Source organism: Pseudopodoces humilis, chromosome 8 (genome assembly GCF_049639895.1).
Source record: "Pseudopodoces humilis isolate 2021_Gansu_Grassland_sample_001 chromosome 8, ASM4963989v1, whole genome shotgun sequence".
In the NCBI taxonomy this organism is placed as follows: domain Eukaryota; kingdom Metazoa; phylum Chordata; class Aves; order Passeriformes; family Paridae; genus Pseudopodoces; species Pseudopodoces humilis.
Window position 1 is genome coordinate 2,396,177 of NC_142207.1, and position 23,076 is coordinate 2,419,252.

A 23,076-nucleotide genomic window follows, 5' to 3' on the forward strand; every position below is an offset into this window, starting at 1 on the left:
TAATTATAATTAATATTACACAGGGGTTTAGAGCCCTCAGGCAGGAATCTCAGCACCGTGGTCTAACTCGTGATTTAAGGGAACATCTTGAATACATTATTTACATCAGATATTAGACCTGCTGTGCCAGTGACTGCAAGCCAGGGGATTTACTAGCACTAGATCTATTTGGAAGAAATTCTGTGCTAATGAGCAAATCTACAAACTCAGTTTGGAAATAAATAGATGTTAATATCAGATAAATGATAGATGTGTTCAGCCTGGCTCCCGGAGAGATCGGGGCAAACGCTCTGCTGGAGATTTAATGTTAATTCAGGGATATTTCAGGATACCATCCCCACTCTCATGACCCATTGGGCTTCTGGAATCTCATTGCAGAGGTCTTCTGGGTTTTGAGATATTTCAGCTCCTCTCATGTTTAGTGAAATACACTTGGCTCACTTCAAGCTTCCAAAGCTTTAATCCTTTCTGTCCCTCGATGAATTAAACCATTCTGGCTGTGAGATGGGGTGGGCACAGAGATCCTCAGGTGCAGCTCCCAGCTCAAATGGAGGTAATTGAGTCCAGCTGAAGAAATCCTCATTCTTCTGCAGGTCCCCAGATCTTCTTCTGTAGAAGGAGATACTGGTTTAATCCAATTTTAAATGTCCATTTTTTATCTTGAATGTCTATGAAATCCTTTGGATTTCCTGTTAATGTTTGGTGTTATTTCTATTGACATTATGGATAGCTTTTGAGGTAAGTCTAAGCAAGTTTTTATCTACAACTCCTGTCAGGTGGGGTCAGCCTCTTCTCTCGGGCAGCCAGTGATGGGACAAAGAGAAATATTTTCACCAGGGGAGGCCTGGGTTGGATATTAGGGAAAAAATCTTCACTGAAAAACTGACTGGCATTGGAATGGGCTGCTTGGGGAAGTGGTGGAGTCAGCATCCCTGGAAGTCTTCAAAAAATGTGTAGATGTGGCATTTGGTGAGTGATGTGGTTCGGTGGGACTGGGGGTGTTTGGTGAAAGGCTGGACTTGGTGATCTTGGAGGTGTTTTCCAACCTGAATGATTCAGTGCTGTGATATCAGAATGGATCAACAAGTGGGATAACTGAAGGAAATATGGGAAAAGCCTGAATGTGGCAATGCTGAATCCTGATCCAGAAGGTGCCCTTTTGCCTGCCACAAATGCTGCATGAACTTCTTGTAAATTCTGGATCTGGAGCTTGTGTGATAACTTTCCTCTGGATTAAGAGTTCCAAAATTATAAGGGCTTGATTCTCCTGAAATGTAGGCACTTTGGGTTTTCTTTCTCTCCCTCCCGTGGGCAGACATCTGCAGTTTTCCCTGGTGTTGTGAGGAGAGTGGACTGAGTGAAATGAGGCCCCATATTTTGCTGTGCTTGCTCTAAGAGTGAAAAATTCATGGTTGCAGGTGTCATCAGTGTGCAAAAAAAGGACAGCCTGGGCTGTGGCTGAAACTCTCCTGACCCAGGAACTCGCCTGCTTGGCTCCTGTTCCTGAGAGCTGATGACAGCCAGCAGAAAAACTCCTTCCATAAGCACCTGCTCCCACTCCAGGGCTCTGCTGGAGGAGGACACCGGGACTTCCTCCTGCAGGTGAGGCACAGTTCATACAGTAAGGATATTTCCTCCAAGTGCTGCAGGTGGACTGGGTGGAAAACTGAATTCACAAAAACCCACCTACATTTATAGATCAAGGAATTTCCAGCCTCAGCAGAACTCTAAGTATCTTAATTCCATAAAGGAGAAGGCAATCTGTGCATCACCTCCGTTCATCCCTGGTCCTCTGTGCACCTTACAGATCAGTAAGTTTGGGGATGAATGCTCTGTTCTCTCTGCTGGGATGTAACACCAGACAGTCTTGGTAAAGATTCTGATGAATAACTCTTGTAAATATGATCCAGGTCAAAGCCATTTTCTCTCTGCTTCTGCTTAGCCCTTTAATTTATTATTATTATTTTTAAAAACCACATTTCTCACCAGCACAAGGGGGAGCGCTGCCCACCGAGCTGCAGCCAAGCAGGATTGATGGTTTGCTTCCTACCCACCCCGGTTTAATTAGGCTGTTACTATTTCCTGCCCCTCATTACACCAGGGCTGCTCCCTGACACAGCACTGGAAGCAAATTATTAGCAAAGCACAGAGGAATACAAGCTGCTAATTTGTTTTGGTCTCTGCTGGAAAATTGCAATTGTACATATTGCTTTTCAAAGTATTTTATGGGGCCTGACACAGAGCTTGGCTATCTAACTGTTGCTTTTCAGAGGAGCAAGCTTTGGCTGGGTTATTAATTATCCATAACTATGTATGTATATTGTATTGATTATAATATATATTATTATGATAATTATATTAATTATAATTAATAATATTAATTGTATTATCCATTTCTCTCTGGACAGAGGGAGGGTTTCAGGTGGATGCAGAGCAGGAGGGCTTTTGCATTCCATGACTCCACATGTGTCCCTGCAACCACGAGGGAAAACAGGGAAATTTTCAGCAGAGGTTAACCAGCACACTTTAAATTCTGGTGCTGAGAACACAAGTTGTAATTTTAGGTTGTGTCAGCTGGCTGAGTGAAACCCCAGGTCAGGGCAATGCAGAAAGACAGAATTCTGGCAGGGCTTTGTTTGCCAGGAGGAAAAAAAATATGAACAGAAAACCAGGAAAAGAAATTAATTCTGTTTGTGCCTTTCTGGTTTAGGATTTAGGAGTGGCAAGTGGAACAAATTCACAGCTGTGGGATGGGTTCAGAGTACTGGAGTGGAAGGAGCCACAGTCACAGGAGGGTGGCAAAGGCAGGGAAACAGCCAAGAGCAAACCCTGGTAAAAGACTTACACGACTCCGAGGTCCCTGAAACTGTTCATTAATTGAATTTACACAATTTTAAAATTCTCTGTTTGAAAGCTGACCTTTTTGTCATTAAATAGTGTGAAATATTGATAGTAGTGACCCAAAGTAGCTTGGTTTATCCTCATTACAAATGCACACTTCATTCATTAACTGTGTGGGTCTTGGGGTGCTTTCTGGGGGAGGAAGAAGGTTCATTCTGAATTAACATCAGCACACTCCTCCCTCAGTTTTCTGTTTCTATGCAATGAGGTTTTAGTGATGCTTATTATTTTATAAGGTTTGGGTCTTCCTAAATTTGAGGAAAAACTTCAGACAACAACATCCAACGTGACCGTGAATATTTCCAGGGATGGGCAATCCACACTTCTCTGGGAAGCCTCTTTTGTTCTGTAGGAGATAACATTGATACTGGAATTTAGGTTTGAATGGGATTGTATTTCACATTGAGCAAAAGTTCTGCTTTGGTGGAATATTTTTAATAGCCTGACAAAAACAAACCTGTGTGCGGAAGGTGGGCTGGGGAAAACTCGGTTCTTGAGCCAAAGAACCAAAGTTCTGGACCAGACCGTGACCTCCTTTGAGTGAGTATTGGCATAATTATTTCTGTGCTCTCCTAATGAGTCATGCAGGGAGAGCAGGATCTCAGATGCACTTTGAGATTCTCCAGCTTGAGATAAGGAGCAAAAACAGTGCAGGAATTTACAGGAAGGGAGTGGATGATATTTAAACATTGCTCCATCCTTCCTAGAGTGTGTGAAATGACAGCTGAGATTAAAGCAGGTCATCTCTGGTGAGTGATTTCACAATATCCCAGTTCCTGTGACCCTGCAAGATGGGGAAAGTCAGCTGCTGGCACGAGGCTGAGGACAGAGGGTTTTGAAAGGACTTTGTTTGCACAGCACACCCGAGCGAGGACGTTCTTCGAGAGCCTCCGAGCTCGTGCTGTTTACAAAAAACCCTTTTCTCCAGAAATGTCAGTCAGCCAAAGTGTGGTTTGAAGCTCTGGGGCTGGATCCCTTCCTGGTGTGTGTAGGACGGAGGGCAGCCAGCCCCACAGGCCGCAGGATTTCATCCCTGAGTGGTTGCTGGAACACTGTTCCTTCCTGTGACTTCTGCCCTGGATCGTTCTGGGGGAGCTGATTCCGGAGGGATGTGGCCTCAGAGGGGACAGAAGAAATACAACCATTTCCTGCAGGGAAGGAATCCTTTCTGTGCTGTGACAGGTCAAATAACAGCAGCAACAACATTAATGACAGACCAAATTTATGTTTGCAGACCTTCCCACCTGTTTTTGTGTTAAGAAATTATGAGTAAGAAGTTTCCTGGTTCCTTGCGCAGGTGGATGTGGGACTGAGCTGCTTCCAACATCACTGGGATTTTTTTTTTTTCTCAGATGTGGAACATCCAAAAATGTTTCCCCTTTTGTAGGGGAACTTTGCATCTCAGAGGGCTTAAGGGGAGTTCTGTCAGCTGTTCTTGAAGCAATTAATAATAATTGATTCTTCCCTGTCAGGGTGGCGAGGCCCTGGCACAGGTTGCTCAGAAAAGCTGTGTCTGGAAGTGGCCAAGGCCAGGTTGGATGGGGCTGGGAACAACCTGGGATAGTTGGGATGGAATGCAGACACATGGAAGGTGATTTGGAATGAGAGGATCTGCGAGGTCTCATCCAACCTGACCCATCTGTGATTCTGATCCGCATTTCTCATTACAGCACCTCAGCCACGAGCAGGGCACTCCAGGGACCCCAGTGCAACCTCTCCTCCATCGTGAAAGCTCCTTTGCCCTGGAAATGCCTCAGGGACCTCCTTTGTCCCACTAAGTGCTTTAGCAACCAGGAAATTTCCAGTCAGTCACAAATCAATGGGTTTATTTTTTTGGTTTTAGAACAGCATCACCTTCCAGAAACTTTGTGAACAAACTCAGAAGTTACTGTGTTCTAGATCTGCAGTCATGGAAAACAATAGCATTAGGGGGGAAAAGAATAGCAGAAGGGATACATTTTTCATTTTAAATTATACCCAGCTTTCTTAAAGCAAATTAAATTGCACTTAACCAAAGAATACAGATAACAGTATTAAGCACAATAGAACATTTTAATTACTAAGAAAAAACAAATGTCCGTGTCTGTAGCTGTAATTAAGGGCGAGCCATATTTGCTGTGCATTAGTGTGACTTGTATGTCTGAGATACAGTAATTGCCCCAATCCATCAGAGGCTTCAGCCTTGACATCCTGGGCATGGAGAGGCTGCATGGGAAGGCAGGAATGGGATGAGGCTGTTTGATGGGCTGTCTGACCAGTGATGGGGCAGAGCTGCTGTTGGTTTTCAGCCCAGCCCAGCCTGGGAATTCCAGCTGTGCTCCAGGCAGCTGTCCTGGGAGCCCTGAGCTCCCTGGTAGCTCTGGGTGTTTGTGGTGGGGGATCAGGGGTGTGGGAGCTCAGGAGGTGTCGTGGGCATGGGAGACAAAGCAGTGCCTTGCTGGAACTCTCTGTCCTCCCAGTCACAGGAGGGGGTTTGGGAAAGAGGCGACAAAGGACTGGAAATGGCTTCAAATTAAACCAGCAAAAGCTTAGGTTGGATATTTGGGAAAATTCCTTCATGGAAAGGGCTCTCCAGCCCTGGCAGAGCTGCCCAGGGCAGTGGTGGAGTCCCCATCCCTGGAGGAGTTTCAAAGCCGTGTGGATGTGGCCCTTGGGGACATGGGGCAGTGGTGGCCTGGGCAGTGCTGGGAATGGTTGGACTCAATTTTAAAGGTCTTTTCTAACCTTGATGATTTGGTGATTCTGGGATTAATGAATAGTCCCTGGATAAATAGGGACTTTAGGGTGGAGAAGGTGCAGAGGGAAATCTGCAGGAATGAATAGGAAGGGCCTAAGAAGGAAGAGGCCAATCAAATTTCCCAGATTTAGTCCTTGCTCTGTTGTCTCCTCTCATCCAGGATGCCCAACGACAGTAAATCCTCAGATATGGAATGGGCTGGGAAGAGAAAAGAAACAATTTTTTCTCCATGCCCCTTTTGATAGAACATGAGTAATGACAGCAAAAAATCACAGCAGGGAAGAGTTGGTCAAACATGAGGGAAGAGTTTTTAATATTGAGGTAGTTAATTACTGGAATTAATCCCCTCTGGAGACTGTGAAAAGTTCTTCTGTGGAGCTCTCAGGGAAGTGTGTGAGGAAACCTTCCTGAGGAGCACCATGGTGGAACTTTTCCATCCTTGGATGAGGTGGACACGCCTTGGTATCTCTGGCCACCTCATCCAGATGGACTCCAGGGTGGACAAATCCCACTGTTTGGGGAGGTCTGTGGGAGGCAGAAATCCATCCTGGGATGTCTCTCCTGGTCAGACAGTGGAACTGCTGGAATGGGCTCATAAGTGGCCTCTCAAAGGGGAACAAATCCAGGGAGGAAATGATTGCTGGAGGTGTAACCAGCTCTCAGTTTTTTCTAGGATTAATAATATATGTGATGAGCTAGTACAGACTTAGAATCCCAGACTGGTTTGGGTTGGAAAGGAGCTCCAAGCTCATCCAGCTCCAGCCCTGCCATGGGCAGGGACACTTCCACTGCCCTGTCCAACCTGGCCTGGACCAATCATCTTGAATTAATTTCAGAGTTTTCCTCTGGCTGGAGTGGACAGTGATGATGTTTTGTCCACAAACCCCACGAAAATGTAGGGAACAACCTGTTCTGGGATTGTGACTTTGCCCTGGTTTGGGGCAGCAGGTGGGAAGAGAGAAGAGACATTTCTTACCCTGCAGATCTGCTCCTCCTGCTGAGGCCTTTCAAAAAAGTGGGAGAGCTTTGGTAGGAAAACTGCTGGCTAATGGTTAATTCCTGGGGCTGAATGCACATTCCAGAGATGCCATTGCTGATGTATTTAAGCAATAAAATCCAAATGGTGATTGCAGCAGTCCTGGTGCCGTGTCACACCGCCCAAGGTGAGGAATGAGTGACTTCAGTGATTGGGGAGCTCTAAATCCATTGCCTGCTCTAAGGAGATGGACTTGGAGCTGAAAAATCAGAAAAAATAAAAGCAAGTAAAACAGGTAGAAATGTTAGTTTACTGAGTGTCACTGGCAGAAATATGATTTACTTGTCAGCCAGTAAGAAAACAATGTTTATGCAGAAGTGGCAGTAAGATTTGTGTTGCAGGAACAATAAATTATAGTTATTATATAACCAGCTGATATATTTGATCACCTAATGCTGCAATATCTGCCTAAGTAATGCTGTGCATGAAGTTGTGTGTTGGATTTTGAGGACTTTCACACTTGGAGCTCCTAAATAAGGTTAAAATAACCATAAAATTTCAGACCTGTGTTAATCCAGATGTGTTCTGTGCAAGCCCTCCAAAACAACAAAAAGTATTTTTACTTTTCCTTTGGGCCATTAAAAATGACAATTCTAGGGTCCCTGATAGTTTTAAAGAAGGAGAATCCAAGAAGGTTTCATACCCACCAAATGCCAGATTTAGTGGTAAAAATAATCCTATTTTATGTGGAAGAAACATAAAGGGACTAAGGAAAAGCCTTGCATGCGAGAGTGATCAAATAGTTCATAAAATCATGGAATTACAGAGTGGCTGGGGACGGGAGGGACCTTAAAGATCATCCAGAGGAGGAGGCTCAGCTCCCCATGGGGTTTGCTCCCAAAGCCTCCCTTCAGGACTGGAGAATGTCTCCTGGTGCTCCAGCTGGGTTAAGCATCATTCCCTGGTGCAAATACCCTGATTTATTTTCACTGCCTCTCTGCTTTCATTTTGAAACTTCTTGATTTTCCTGAGCTCAAAGAGAGCTGGCAGCTGTCTTGGGACATCACCCTGAGCCATGGAAATCTGGATGATTCATTTGCCTCCAAAGAGAGAGCTCAAAGCTTGAAACCCTTTTCAGACTCAGTAAAAGACGTGGATTAGGGGGAATCTTGGTTTCCATCTCCCAGAGAGCTGCCAAATTCCCTTCTCCACTCCTGTGGCTCTTATGCCACTCTCCAGCGTTGTGCATTCAAACATGACTGATGTTTGTCATGTGTGACTTGTCCTTTTGGGCCTCTCTGGAGGCACAGATACGTGCATTGTTTTGGCTGGCTCTTTTGGGGCTTTTTAATCCAAATCTGTTTCGCTGTGGCCGCTCGAGGTGGCACGTAAGGCAGCGTGGGGCAGAGTGGGATTTGGCCTGGAGAGTGCTTTGCTTCCAGAGGGAGTTTATTCCAGGCTGGGGTTAATTCCCAAAAGAAGTTATTTTACAAAAGGAATCTGTCTTTGCTGTGGAAGGAGCTCATGGGTTTATGGCCAGTGGTGGGGCAGAGCAAGGAGGTGCTGAGAGCCGTCTGGCTGCATTTGGTGGATTTTTTATTCTGGACTGGAATATCTACCTGGTGCCGTGGGGGAGCACCCAGTGCCAGGGCACCAAGGATATTCCTGGGATATGTCTTTCAGTTTTCTTCATAAAATTCCAGAATGGTTTGGGATGTCCCATGAGCAGGGACACCTTCCACCATCCCAGGCTGCTCCAAGCCCCATGCAGCCCAGCCTTGGACGCTTCAGGGATTCAGGAGCAGCCACAGCTTCTCTGGATATCCTGTACCAGCCCCTCTCCACCCTCCCAGCCAGGAATTGCTTCCCAATATCCCACCCAAATCTCCCTTTTTCCAGTGGGAAGCCATTCCCTGGGTCCTGTCCCTCCATCCCTTGTCCCCAGTCCCTCTCCAGCTCTCCTGGAGCCCCTTCAGGCCCTGCAAGGGGCTCTGAGCTCTCCCTGGATCCTTCCCTTCTCCAGGGGAACATTCCCAGCTCTCCCTGGATCCTTCCCTTCTCCAGGGAAACATTCCCAGCTCTCCCAGCATTTCCTCATAGGAAAAGATGCAGAAATCCATTCCCACAGTGGGAAGCAGAGCTCAGGAATCAGGAAAGACTCTTCAAAGCCCTTCTCCTGGTGACTAAGCCCGGAGTGTGGCTGTACCCCCAAAAATGCTGTTGATCAGAGAAGGGAAATTAAAAGGAAAAATTAAAGCTGCTCATCAGGTGTGTAATCCCTGTACAAAAAGGTGTCACTAACACTGATAATATTTTTTTTTTTTTTTGGCACTTCTGCTCCTAGTTTATTACCCTGCTAATGAGAGCACCACTACCACCAGGCTTTCTGTATCCCATCTCTTGTTCCCTGGTTAATTTACGGCCCCTGACCTCTCTCTGCAGCTCTCACCAGCCACAGGATGGCTTAATGTGTCTCCTGTGCACATCATTTCTGTGAGTTCAGCATGTCTCTAATAATCAGGCCCCATAATTTGGTTTGCTCCATTCATTGATTGCCCCAAATATGATTTTGCAAGGCGAAGCTCCCCGAGTCATAACTACAAAAATGACAGGCAGTACTTTTTGTAATCTCCATATTTGACGCATGAAAGAAGGCTAAATTCCTGTTTGAATAAACAACATAATAAGGTTATTGAGAATAAGACCATTACTATATAAAATTATGTCTAAGTGGCAGATATAATTAACATTGGATTGTAATTACACTAATTACAAGTCACATTAAGATACTCCAGTAATGACAAAGTGAGCACCCTATAATTGAATGGAATAAGCAGGGAAACATGCTGCTCACACTAATTACCTAAATGAGCTAATATGTCTTCGGAGTGACAGTCATGCTCAGTGTTATTACACAGGCAAGACAATTTTGTAAGTTAAAAAAAAATCTAATTTCCTTCCTTCCTTCTCTTCAGGACCCATTTCAAATCATCAGCAGCTTCAGAATTTCTCTCTTGAGCCAAAAATAGAGAGATCCCACAGTTCAGGCCTTTGCTAATTTTCTTTGACAAAGGACAATTTTCAGGGTTATGCTGCAATTTTTGATGCGTTCCTGCTGCTTCCAAAGTAAAACTGGGCTTGTCCTGGGTTTCTTGGTGGGTTCCTTTGGCAAAGCCGATCTACTGTGATTTTTTATTTTTATTTTTTTTTTATTTTTCACTTGTCTGAATTTGGAGCAAACAAAATAATGTAACTTAAGCTCAGCGTGCTCTACAACATAAAACGGACTTATTTTGTTGGCTCCAGAGTAACAAATATGGCTTAGAACAGACTGGCTCCAGTTGTGCCCTTGAGAGTGGTAAAATTTGAATTATTCAAGGCAATTAGTGGAAGCATTGCAGTGGAACTCAAATTTCAGCTCAAGCTTCTAAGAATAAAAACTAATATAGGGATAGGAATTCTCCATATTGTGGAAAAAATGCACACTACTTTTCCTTTAAACACCTCCAGCTGCCGGGAGGAAAAACAACCTAACAGACAATTTAACAATCAGAAATAGTTCTCTAAGAATTAACAAACACGAGCCAGTGCACTTCATCAGACTGTCTGGGCTTCGAACTTAGCTGAAGGATGGATGATAATGATTTTTTGCTTCATGGGTGGCTTGATTCTCAAGGGCCCAGCGATTCCCCTTCTTTTGGTGATAGCCAAAAATCCCCAAGCATATGGTTCCCGAGCCATATTTCTGCCTGTTGTTGTTTATTTTTATCCCGGGGCGTAGGAGGTTCACTCGCAGAGCACTTGGGTGCCAGCACTTTGATGAACTCTTTTCCTGTCACCAGGAACGCCGTGGCTTTTTGGGAAGCATCTGACAGAGGATGAGGAGGCAGCTGAGTGGGAGGGTGTCCTCAAATGTAAAGAGACGTCAAAGCTGCTGATGAAAAATGCGATGTAGGGGTGTCTGGAAGGCACATCCTCCCCTGCTGGGAGCAGAGAGAGGGGGGGAAAAATAAGAGATGGAGCCTCGGGAGTTTAGGTCAGGGGAAAAAAAAAATAAAAAAATAAAGAAAACCTGGCAAGGAAATTAGGTGATTTGTGGTTTAAAAAAGGATGGATTCATGGTTCTGAGTTTAAGATTTGCTGTGGGCCTGTCCTTGGAAGGTTCTTTGGAAGAGCTGAAGGAATTCCAAGGGAGAGGAGAGGACGGAGGGAATCTGGAAGAGAGAGGAAAGGGATGTCAGAGAGAGATGGCAAAACAGCACCAGAGAAATCTGAAAAAAAGGAGGGAGAAGATAAAATGAGGAAAAAAAATAGCAAAAAATAGCAAAAAGGGGGAAAATGATAGAAAAAGAGGAAGGGCAATGGAGGGAGCATCAGACATTTTTAAGATTACAGAGAAGAACTACAGGTTTGTACTACTGAGGGAAGGGAGAGGGGAGCAAAATGTTAAGGGAATGTGCAAGGAAGAAAGAAAAGAGGGATCATGAGGAGGATTAGAAGTGGGACTCTTCAGGAGTCAGCCACTGAAGGAATGGGATTGTGTGAGAAGAAAAAGTAAAACCTCTCTTAGTCTTGGCTTTAGAGAGACTGCACAGAATTAGTTCAGCTCCAGACAAGTGTTCTAGAGAGTGAAAGTTTGATTTGGCTCACAGAAAGTCCCCAGTTCCAACCATCCTTTGCTACCCTTGCAGGTTTTAAAAGGAAAGAAATGATAAAATCCCAAGTCTGCCCAAAATCTTTCATCTGGACTCCACCTGGGTCCTCATTCCTTCTCACACAGATCCATGCAGGGACTTGGTGAATTATAAAAAACAACAAAATCCTTCTTTGGAAGAGATGGAAATGTCAAATTTGACATGGCATTAGCAATCCCCTTATCTATGATAACACAGGAAAAAAGAAATAAATTGATGTCTGAATTTATCCCAGCAGCTAGGTTGGTTCATTAATCTGTACCCTGATGTAAGTACGTGTTTTACAACTGTCTAGGAAAGTGTCATTGCTGGTATTAACAAATAAATGAAAAAATGTTGCTAAAATGTAAAAGTACATTTAAAAAAAGACCTCCAGTAACCAAAGTTTTTTTTTTTTTTGATTGAAAGCATTTATCCAGAAAAAGTTACCTGAGAATTCAAATTCCAGAGAAAATGGTGATTTAAATTCAGAAGACCATCAAATGAATAATTTTAACAGATTCTCAGCTCTTCTTAAACAGATGACTGTGTGTTTGCAACTGAATGTTTGATAAATGAAAAGAGACGAAATGTTCTACTTTTCAGCACATTTTTACCCACAGCTGGTGCACAGACTGAGACTCAGTGTATGTTGCTTTAGCCGTGATTTTTCAACTTGAGGTTTACTATATTTAGCTCCACGTATATTTAGAACTGATGGAAGTAAATTTCGTTAACTTTGGGAAATGGTGCTGAGCTGGACTTTGGTCCAGCTGAAAAATATCAGGGTTGCTCCTTGATTTCATGATGCTGGGAATTACCAGCTCCAGGGATCCCATCTGAACGCTATGAGAGGTTTCCGTGTATTTGCACCAGGAATGTGGCTGTTTATTGGGATCGCGCGTGTTTGAGGGATATTGTACACATCTGCGAAAAATAAGGATACCTGGGGATTTGCTGAAGCATTTTCAATAACAGTTAACTTGTGAGAAAGTGTTTAAATTGGCAGAAAGCTCGGGTGTGTATTTTTCTAAAGGTCTGTTTGCCTGAGCGGTGTGATAATAAAAAGCCATTCCGTATTCCCACTCCTGCCCAGGAGGTGTGGCCACGCTCACACTCCTGCCCAAACATTCCATGAGGAATTCCCAGCACTCTTCATTCCTTGTGGATGCTTTATACATTCCTTGGTGAACACATCCTTAACTCTCACAGCCATGATTTACCAGCACATCCTGCTGATAACTTTGGGGCTGGGCAGAAGTTTTTCCAAAAATATGGGATAAAATTTAAGTGTTCCAAAAATGAGTTAAGACTCAAAAAACGGGTGGAATTTTGTGCTATGGTTTAGTTGACAAGGTGGTATCCAGTTGAAGCTTGGACATGACCTTGGAGACCTTTCCCAACCTCAATGATTGTTAGATTTCCATGTACTGCTTGTGTTCTACCACTGATATTGACATTGGTAACTTCTCTCAGTTTGTTAAATGCTGTGCAAGTTCCAGTTTAGGAAAATGTTACGATAAAGCTGTTGAATAAAAATGCAATTTGAGTGATTATAAAATAACCAGCTCGAGGCTCTCACTATGCTAATGGAAACACCAAAGTTAATTTAGTTGTTATTTAGAACAGCAATTCATTCGGATCAGCAAAAACACAGTTCCCAGCCACTCCAGATAAATAACAATCAGGAAAAAAAGGAGTGATTTATTCCAATTCAATTTTCTCAGCACCAGGCTGCTGCAGTGAGGAGGGGAAATTGCAAGTTTGGTAGCACAGGGAAGGTTTGAATATCTCCCTGGGTTCTATCAGCACTTGCTGCAGGTTCCTGCCTTTCTTCTCCCGGGGAACAAGGGACAGGAGAGGAAACAGCCTCAGGCTGCTCCAGGGGAGGTTCAGGTTGGATCCTGGGGACAATTTCTCCACAGAAGGAGTGGTTAAACACTGGCACAGGGTTCATTGGGCATGGTGGCATCAGCTGATGCTTGCACTTAACGATCTTCAAGGCCTTTTCCAACCTCTGTGAATCCATAATTCCATGGTTCTGTGGCACTCCTCAGGGATCTCGGCCTGGGCAAACCCTTGCTGTGCAGAAGGTGTGAATTAACGTGGCAGTGATTTGCGTATGAATTTATTGGGCAACACCAGTAATAATCCTCTGGGTTTACTCTGGAATGGAATCCCTCCAGTGAATCGCTTCTTTCACACAGTATTTACAGTTTGTGAGGAATACGATATCCAAGGGAGGATCAGACTTCCCTGCTCAGCCTGGAAAAGGAGAGACGTGAGAGTGAGGGACTGGGGGATCGTGTTTGCTTAGGAGGACAGACGGATTTTGGCCATACAAAGCCAACCCAAATCCTTCAGAAGCCCAGCTTTTGTTCAGACTTTCATTAGAGAAGGTGGTGACTTCCTGAAGCTCTGTGGGATGATAAAAATGTGCAGAAGTGGAAGGGGTCTGGACAGGCCTGTTAGTACTGAGACATTTTAGTCCCTTTTTGGGGCTACTGAGCCTGGAATTCTGTGTTCCTTGGCCAAAGAGGAGTTTAATATTGCCTTGCTGATGGACGTGTGGTCCTTTGAGAAGTGCAGATCTCCTGCTCCTGGAATTCCAGCTGCCTCCCAGCCAGCAGGATTGTCCATCAGCACTCCCCAGCACCAGCTTGGGATTCATGGAAAAAGAGGAGAGGGAAGGCTGAATTTGGTTAGAGCCCGCTGAGGAGAGTGGTAATTGATGCGTCGCCATCCTTTGTGAGCCACTATTTATTCTGAATAAATCCCACCCAGGTTTTAGGGTAAGCAGAGAGGATCCATCTGGTGATTTCACATCTCGTGGGCTATGAAAGGGACTCAACTGACAACTTTTATTGCTCTGTTGTCTCAAAATCTGAAAGCATTAAAAGTTTTTCATTAGGGGGAAATACTGATCAGGAAACAGCCCAGACTAAGAATCTATATGAAGAGCAATTACTGCCCAGTTTGGTGATGGATTGAGTACCAGCCCAATTTAGTAATTTTACATTTTATAAAAATAAATGGCTGTGTGATTAAAGCATCAAGTGTTGTGTCTCAGGCTTACAGGAAGCAGGGACTGAATTAGTTCACTTAATACCCACCCGTCTTACCCAGGTCTCCCCTGAGGAGTTTGAAGCTTTTGTTCCAGGCTTGAACTTACATTTTGGTAAACTTGGATTAAAGAAAAAAAAAAAAAAAATCAGGCAGGAATTCTAATTCAAATATTCCTTCTCAATCTGGAAGTAAAAATAATCCCATTTCTCCATCCCCACTGCATACAATACTTGGTCTGATCAGTGCCACTTTTTTATTCCTGTAATTTATTCCTATGCTGATTTTTTAAAAAAAAATATAAATTGACTGGGAATAAAAATATTCCCGGTGTGGTTTGTCTTTTAAAACTATTTAATGTAGAAATTCTGTAATATTATAAAAGCTGCTAAAATTACTTCACTCTTTCACCCTATCTGTGTGTAATGAGTCAGCAGAGGTACTAAAAGCAATTTGGAATGCAAGTATGGGCCCTGCCAAAATAAGAGATTAGGGAAAATCTCTTATAGGAGTTAAAAGCATACAGCTTGTTGCCAAAAACAGCTCTACTTTTAATAAAAACAATTCATTTGCAGAAAATAAGAGAAAATTGGACAGGGTCTTTTAAAAATTTTTAAAAACTACAATCTTGCTTATTAGAACCACTCATTAAAGTTTAGAAATTGCAAACTGAAAATAAATGAGATGACTCCTGCAGGAGATGAGCAGGTGAAGAAAAGGGTGTTTTGTGCCTTTTTTTGTATTTATTCCCTGGAACACGAATACAACTTATCAGCCATCAGACCTGCAGTAAAGACGATGGCCAGGGTTTGAGCTTTTTTCTTATTCTTTTTTCTTATTTCTTTTTCTGGTGAAAATGACACATTTCAAGCCTTAAATTCATCTTGTCCATCCTTTCTTCTTGTTTCTTGGGGGAAAAAAAAGAGTTTCCCTCTCTTGCCTTGGAGTTGGAGGACTCCAAGATTGCTCCAGGTAGTTGAGCCTGACAGGACAGAGATTTTATTGCATCTCTTCTTCATCTTCCTGAAGCTGGCTCTGACTGAGGACTTATTTTCTGGGAAATAACTTGAGGAATGAGTATTTAAGACGCACCTTGTGTTTTAGTGATCCAAGACACAGGCGCAGCTCAAAACTTGAGTCACTTCATATTTACCATTTATTACTCTGCTGGAATTACACAGAAGCCTGAAATTTTAGCAGGGCATTAATGCTGCTTCTTGTTTTTCCTATTCCTTCCATTTTCCTCCTGGATTAAGGATGGAATTAAATCAACATAAAGCTTTGGCCAGTCTGCCTCTGGCTACTGGTCTGTTTTGCACACAGTGGCTTTGAAGCCACAATTGAGCAGTTTCAGTTATTTTAAACTTTTATTTAAAGGCATAGAATGGTGATGTGATGCAGCTGAGTTTTGCTTTCAGCTATGGAGTTTTTGAATAAAGTTCTGCCTTCTCTCTTCCTGCTTTGGAAGATTTATGACTGAGGGATACAATTTTCCATGTTGACCATGAAGGAAACGTGTGGCTGGTGCCTTCCAGGCCATAGTTAGGGGCTTCTGGTTCTATAGAAAATTCAGTATTTAGCTGTTTATGGCTAATTTCTTCTCAATTCCCAAAATTCTTCCTTGCTGACAGTTTAAAAACTTGCTTTCTGTAATTTATGTCATCACTGAGGCTTGTGTCGGAAGAAATGTGTTTGGATTCCGAGCTAAATCCAGGAGCTGGATTTGTGTTACTAAACCAGGAATAACATTTGCATTGAATGAGGCTGGAGCTAACCTATTGTGGTTGTACTTGAGACCCTCAAAAAGCTGCAGGGGTAAATTTCAAAATTACAGTACTTTTGGGGTGGAGACTGTTGGAAATGGCTCTATCAAAGATACCCAGCATTAGTTTAATGAAATGAGACCATAAATTATGTTTGTGGGAAGTGAAAACTCAGGAGTTCTGCTGCAGAAAATGGGACTGGCAGCATCTTCCTCACTGCCAGGTGATAAAGTTTCTTAATTACAGCCCCAGCTGGAACGAGAAGTCTTTGGGAATTGGACTGGGTTCATGCAAGCACTTATATTATCAGGAAATATAAATAGTTTATTTATTCATAGGGCAGCTACCAGCTTCTTGCTACGGTTGCTCGATGGACACTTGTGCCATCTCAATCCACTCAATTCCAAATTGTCCTTTTGTGCAAGAACTCGATGGCAAAAGCACTGTAATTTAATTTAGCACAATGTCTTTAAAACAATGATGTTTGTTTTTTAAATGAATATTTTATATGTTGTGTTTAATTAAAATAAAAGTCTGCTACTGATCTAGGAGACGCAAAACAGACTCGAGTTCGTATTTATGAAGTGTAACAATATTGGCAAGAAACAACTTATCTTGTTTATGAGACATTCCTCCCATTACTGCTCCAGATTGCAGACGTTTTATTGCTGAGCTTTCCATGGTTTACAATTCAACAAATGGAGCGAAACTGTCAGCATGGAAATCAGGCTGTAAATGTAGGTTTGGAGGAGCTGGGTTTCTGAGGGGAGTATTTACAGATCACAAGTGTTTCCGGTGCCTCCGGGAGCTTTCCTGGGTTTCAGTCCCTGTAAAGACAGAGCAGCCCTGGGGAGCACTCTGGGAATCATGGAATGGTTGAGGTTGGAAATGTCCTCTCAGACCATCGAGTCCAACCATTACCAGCACTGCCAAGGCCACCCCTGTCCCCAGGTGCCACATCCACATGGTTTAATCCCTCCAGGGATGGGAGCTCCACCCCTGCCCTGGGCAGCTGTGCCAGGGATGGACAGCCCTTTCCATGAAGGAATTTTTCTGGTGTCTACCTTGGCCCAGCCTGAGGCCGTTCCCTCTCCTCCTGTCCCTGTTCCTGGGAGCAGAGCCCGACCCCCCCGGCTGTCCCCTCCTGGCAGGGAGTTGTGCAGAGCCAGAAATTCCCCCTGATTCCCCTTTTCTCCAGGCTGAGCCTCTTTCCCAGCTCCCTCATCTGCTCCTCATCACACCTGAGCTCTTCCAAACACAGCAGGGAAAGAGGTGAATTTTTTGCTTTTATTTCCAACATGACACATTTGAACCTGGCCTTGGACACTCCCAGGGATCCAGGGGCAGCCACAGCTTCCCTTGGCACCCTGTGCCAGGGACTCCTCACCCTCACGGGGAAGAATTCTTTGCCAAAATCCCACCAAGCCCTGCCCCTTGTCATTGTGAATTCATTCCCACTTGTCCTGTCGTTCCATTCCTTTGCAAAAAGCCCCTCTCCAGCTCTTTTGTTGTCCCCCCTTCAGGTACTGAAATATTTTGCTCTAATTAATGAAAGCACACCCAGATCAAAGTCCAACCCAAAACTTTTATCTTTTCCATGTGTAGCCGTGGAGTTGCACATCTTTCCAGGATCCTCATTAGCGTGGAGGATCTGTACCTCAATGATATTAATAATAGCACTGCCAGCTGAACGCTCTGCTGGGGAAGATGTAATTAATTAAAGCAAGGCCCTTGTGGTGCCAGCAGATATTTCCCATTTTTCAGGTGAGAAAAGGTGAGGTGAGCAGTGGTGTGGGTGTGCCATGCTCGTACCAGAGGCACTGGGAAAACAGTGATGGAAATTGCTGGCATTGTCCTCCCAGCCAGGGAACATAGCACAAATTAATTCAAACTCTTGGTGATGAAACCGGTCAGTTCACCCCTCTTCAGGGGTAGATTTTCATGAGAAAATTGTTGTGTTCCTTCATATCCACATTTATCCAATGGGCACACAGAAAATAGGAACACAATTGCATAAATTCAGCTGCAAAGAGGCACAAACCCCTGAGCAGTTCTGATGCAGGACTTGTTTTTGAGACCTCCTGTCTCTCTTCCCTTCTCCGTTTCATCCTGAGCGTGTTCCCCGCTGCCAGATTTCTTCTGAGGTTTTACAGACGACTCCAAATCCAGAGATTCATTATCCTCTTACTCACTTTTTCACACAACAATATTTTGACCAGTTTAATCATCTGCATGGAGAGTGTGGAAGTCTTGGCAGCTACTTGGCATACTAAGATAGATTCCCAAAAAGACCAGATACGCTTCAGAAATGTTGGAGAAGGAAGAGAGGAGATGTAATTTGCTTATTAATCATGCAGGAGAACAGACAGAGGAATGTCTCTGCTCCTCACTTACTTCTCTCCCTCTCCTCAAATTCTTTCTTGTCTGAATATCCAAATCACTTTAGGATATAAATCCCTGCATTGTTGTTCCATGTGCAATTGGCTCCATGTGGTCTTTAGAAAAGCTAAATGAGTTCCTTAAGTGTCATGCTTAGTTATTCTATGGATTATTTGTGGCTTCTAATAAAGTTATGTCAGTGCTGTTTCTAAATTTATATCATTTTAAGTCTGAGCACTATTAGTTATAAGTGCATAAGTGATCAACAACTCTTTATCAAGATCCTTTTTTCTTCCCTTTTTCCTTGAAAAAATAGTGAAGTGCGCCCTCAGGCACATTCTGTGACCTTTGTCTTCATTGGCCATTGGTCAGTGATGCTCTTTTACCACTTCATACTTTAAATTTCCAATATTTTTGCTGAGATAAACAGGGCTGCTTTAGACAGTTGGATTCTTCAGGGTGGTAAATCCATGAGAAATCCAGGCTGTATTAGACAAAGTCAAATGCCTTTTCCGTGTGAAATGGGAGGCGGTGTGAAATAACACAGCATGCACAAAGCTACTATTATGTGTTCTCTGATGTCTACACAGACAGACAAGTATCAGTGCAGAAAGTGATTATTCCAACATATTTCGAATCCATATGTTTATTCCTCCTTCCTCACAAGATGGCAGCTTGCGTGGAATGAAAAAAAAAAAAGAGAAAGTGCAATAGGCTCAGATCCGTCACAGTGTAAAAGCAGGAAGGTTCTGGAACAGGAGTGATCTTAATGTTGGCTTGGATGGGACTGAACCTGCTCTTCTGGCTGTGGAAATCTTCAGGTTTGGTTGTTGCTGATTTAGAGGAGCCCAGAGCGGATTCTGGCGTAGGGACTGACCAGTGGGTCATTGCATCCAGCTGGAAAATGGAAAGGAGTGAAGGAGACGAGGCATTTGCAATGACTGACAGCTGCTGTGTTATTCCTGTCTTTCCAAGGAGTTTCTTATTGAACCAGATAGAAAAGTGCAGAGCTCTGTGCTGGGATCTGCAGCCTGTCCTAGGCTGGGCTTCCCGGTGTCAGTCAGAGCAGATGGAATGGGGGAATCCAGCGGGGTTTGGACAAGCACGGGGCAAAGTCAATTTGGTAGGGAAAGAAGAAATTCAGTGAATCATGGGATGGTTTGGGTTGAAGGGACCTTAAAGATCACCTAATTCCACCCCTGCCATGGGCAAGGACACCTTCCACTATCTCAGGTTGCTCCAAGTCCCGTCCAGCCCAGCCTGGGGCAGTCCCAGGGTTATCTCAGTTCCAGAATTAACACATGACACACTGAAATCTCATTAATGACACTGGAAATGCCTCAAACAAACCCTGCACTCTGCTGCAAGGTTTGTGGGGCCACAGGGGGGATAAGAAGTTGTGCTTAGCTCTCCAGTCCTTTGGACATGCTGCTTATTTGCTCTTCCAGTGGGAAGTTCTCCCCCAGACCAGCTCTTCTGGATTTAACAAACTTGAGCAAAGCGTAGGGGAGATTTTCAAAGCTCAGGTTTGCTGCAAGATTTTATGAAAGAAACAATTCAATCCCTGTTAATTTGTCAGAATTTCCTCTTTGATTATTTCTGAATATCCCACCTGGAATCCATCATTCAATTGCAATCCAAGATCCCTTCCCAGCTGCCAGTGAGAAAAATATTACTTTAAATTCTGATAATTAGCTATGGCCTCCTCATTTTTTTTTTTTTTCAGTGCAACTTTATAATTTATATTTCATTCCTCTCCTGTTTTACTTTGTGAGCTTGGGTTTTTTTTCCCCCTTTTCTCCAATAAAATTCAACTTCTTTCCCTGCTTTCAGAAGTTTCTGGAATTTTTTGAGGTTCATGTTCCTCTGCAGATCATGCCACAGAAAACAATGATAATTATGTTAATCATTACCTAAGCTTTGTGTGCTCACATTTAGTGCTGTCACCTGCAGCTCCTTTGGAGCTGTTATTGATTCCCAGATCCAGGAGCACTGCAGGGTGTCTGGGTACATTTTGGATCTGAAGACCATTAAGTTTGTCAGTGGAAGCTTTAAGCTCTAATCTCAGCTTTGGATGGCTCGGGATGAAAAGGGAGGCTGGGGAGCTTTTCTTCCCTTCCCTCACTTCCACCACTTCTTGTGCCTTCACTAAATTTCTCCCAGGCTTTATCCCAGGGCTTTTATCCCTTTCTGCTCTGTCTCCCACCTCACCTCTTCCCCCTGCTGATCCCACTTCTCCAGAGGATGAATTCTTCAGCCCCAGACCCCATTTCCACTGTCTGTCCTCTGCCTGTGCCTCCTGTCAGGGTGGTTTTTTGTGACATTAAAGGCATTGCAAGGACCTCTTTTAATTCCCAGTCCTGCGATCCATCTGAAGACGCCTGGCTTTTACATTGGCTGTTCCAAGTGCAGGAGCAAAAGATGCTTTTATGTAGGAAAGGATTGAGAAGAAAGGTCTGAAAAGCTGGGAAAGCTCTTCTGCTTCCCTGGCACATGGATTCACTTCCACTGAGTTCAGCTCAGACTTGTGGCAGCCCGTCAAGTTCAGTGTTACTGAGCTCAGTTCTACTACGTGTTAATTATTTACTAAAAGCTTTGTTCTTTGTCTTGCTAAGTTGCAGATGCCGAGTTCCAATTCCATTTGCAGTCATGCTCCTGTATTTGTGGACATTCTACTGTACCTGGAGAACAGATAAATTCTTCAGGTAATTTTATTTTTGATTGATTTTTATGTTTCAGTAATGTAAGTGGTCATCTATCCAAATACTTGACCACAAAACTGCGTTTGAAGGTTGCAAATCCAACAGTTGCAAAGACAAAATACCTATTCAGGAAAAAAAAAAAAAAAAAAAAAAAAGCCTTGAAATGTCATTTTAAATGTTTGGAAAAAGTAAACTTAGTCTCTGATGGGCTGTCCAGAATGATCCATGCTCAGGGTAATATGTGCATCTTTACGTGGGTAGGGATGGGTGTCACTGCTGCCCTTGGCAGGGGCTGGAATGAGATGAGCTTTAAGGTCCATTCAACCCAGACCATTTGGGGATTCTGTGATCCCAAATGAAGATAATAATAATAATAAAAATAATAACAATAAACTGCTTTCTTCTGTCAGCAACACTTGCACGTGTGCTGAAGGCACTCTAAGATGCTGTCATGCTTTCTAATGACTGTAATTCATCATGGGAAGCCATCAGTTTGGAAATAAAATATTGCTCTGTGGCATGGAGATTGATGGCCATGTCCTATTTATTGATTGCACTATAAAAATGAAAAAAATGGAGGAAAAAAATTAATATTTTGAAAGCTGGTAGCACCAGGATAACTGATTTGAAATCTGCCATTTTCCTTTTTTTTGCAGTTCTCTATAATGTGGCTGCAACATGGAAAGAGACAGAAAATATGGTGTTATTGTGCAAAAGCCAACTTCATATTATTTTCTTTCCATATGTTTTTCAGTGCATTAAATATTTAAAACTGTGTCATCACTCCTCAGAAATGAATATACCTGTCACTCACCCCTATTAGGCTTAGATTTTGAAGAGCCCTGGTTTCTGTAGTAAAACCTTTCTGAAATAAGAGCAGAGCTGTTTGAACAAAGCACAGAGTAGGGCAGCTTGATTTTTTAACCTAAATAATTTGGATGTCGTCTGATTTTCTCATTTCTACTTATTTATTTTGGATGGAGGGAAGCTGATTCCTGATTCTTGGAGGTCATGGTGTCTCTGGTGAGGGGAGAACTGGCCCTTAACTAAATAAAGACCTTGGACTTGGGACAGGTCAGTGAATCCCAGGATCACCGAGGTTGGAAAAGGCCTCGAGGGTCATCATGTCCAAGCTGTGCCCAATCCCCAACTTGTCACCAGCCCTGAGCACTGAGTGCCACCTCCAGATTCTCCTTGGGCACCTCCTGCGATGGAGACTCCCAAATTCCCAACACTTGACAGCCCTTTCCATGAAGAAATTCCTCCTGATGTCCAACCTGAACCTCCCCTGGCGCAGCTCGAGGCCGTTTCCTGTAGGACAGGACAGGAGAACCTCAATTCAAACAAAAATTAGGGTTGAGGGTGACAGCAACATTGGAGTGGCTGCTACAAAATGGACTAAGAGACCCGTGGACGAATTTGGTCTCTCCTCTTCCCTATTTGGGAATAGCAACCGAGGTTTTTCCATAAATCTGAGTCACAATAATTGTGGATCAAATCATGTGCATTCTGTACATTTCAGTGACTTCCAAATTCAGCAGTCTGGTTTGATTCCGAGTGGGGTAGCCATGGTTACATCCACCCCAAAGCCATCTCCACTCCGGAAAAAAATATATGACCTTAATGTCTTTTTGTGAAAGTAGGAAAGCACAGATATATTTTCAAGTATCTGTATTTGTTAAATTCCAAATTGCCTTTCTAAAAATACAATTGTGAACTCTTTGGGAATTAGAAGGAAGACATCTATTTCAGAAGGCACATTTTGAAGAAATTTTAGGCTGAAGTGAGGCCCAAAATTCTGCCTTTTTGTTCTTCTCATGGAGACATAGGGAATGAAAATCCGGTGGCCATCGTTAGCTTCTGGTGATCAAAATAAAGAATA

The 23,076-nt window shown here is 43.4% G+C and overlaps 1 long non-coding RNA gene across 1 annotated transcript; it reads left to right on the forward strand.

Annotated features, from left to right (window-relative positions):
* Nucleotides 1–621: 621 nt before the first annotated feature.
* LOC148183821 (uncharacterized) lies at nucleotides 622–21,981 on the forward strand. Its single transcript, XR_015773166.1, has 4 exons — nucleotides 622–738; nucleotides 1,419–1,602; nucleotides 21,108–21,197; nucleotides 21,851–21,981. It is a non-coding gene; the product is annotated as an uncharacterized LOC148183821 (long non-coding RNA).
* The last annotated feature ends 1,095 nt before the right edge of the window (nucleotides 21,982–23,076 follow it).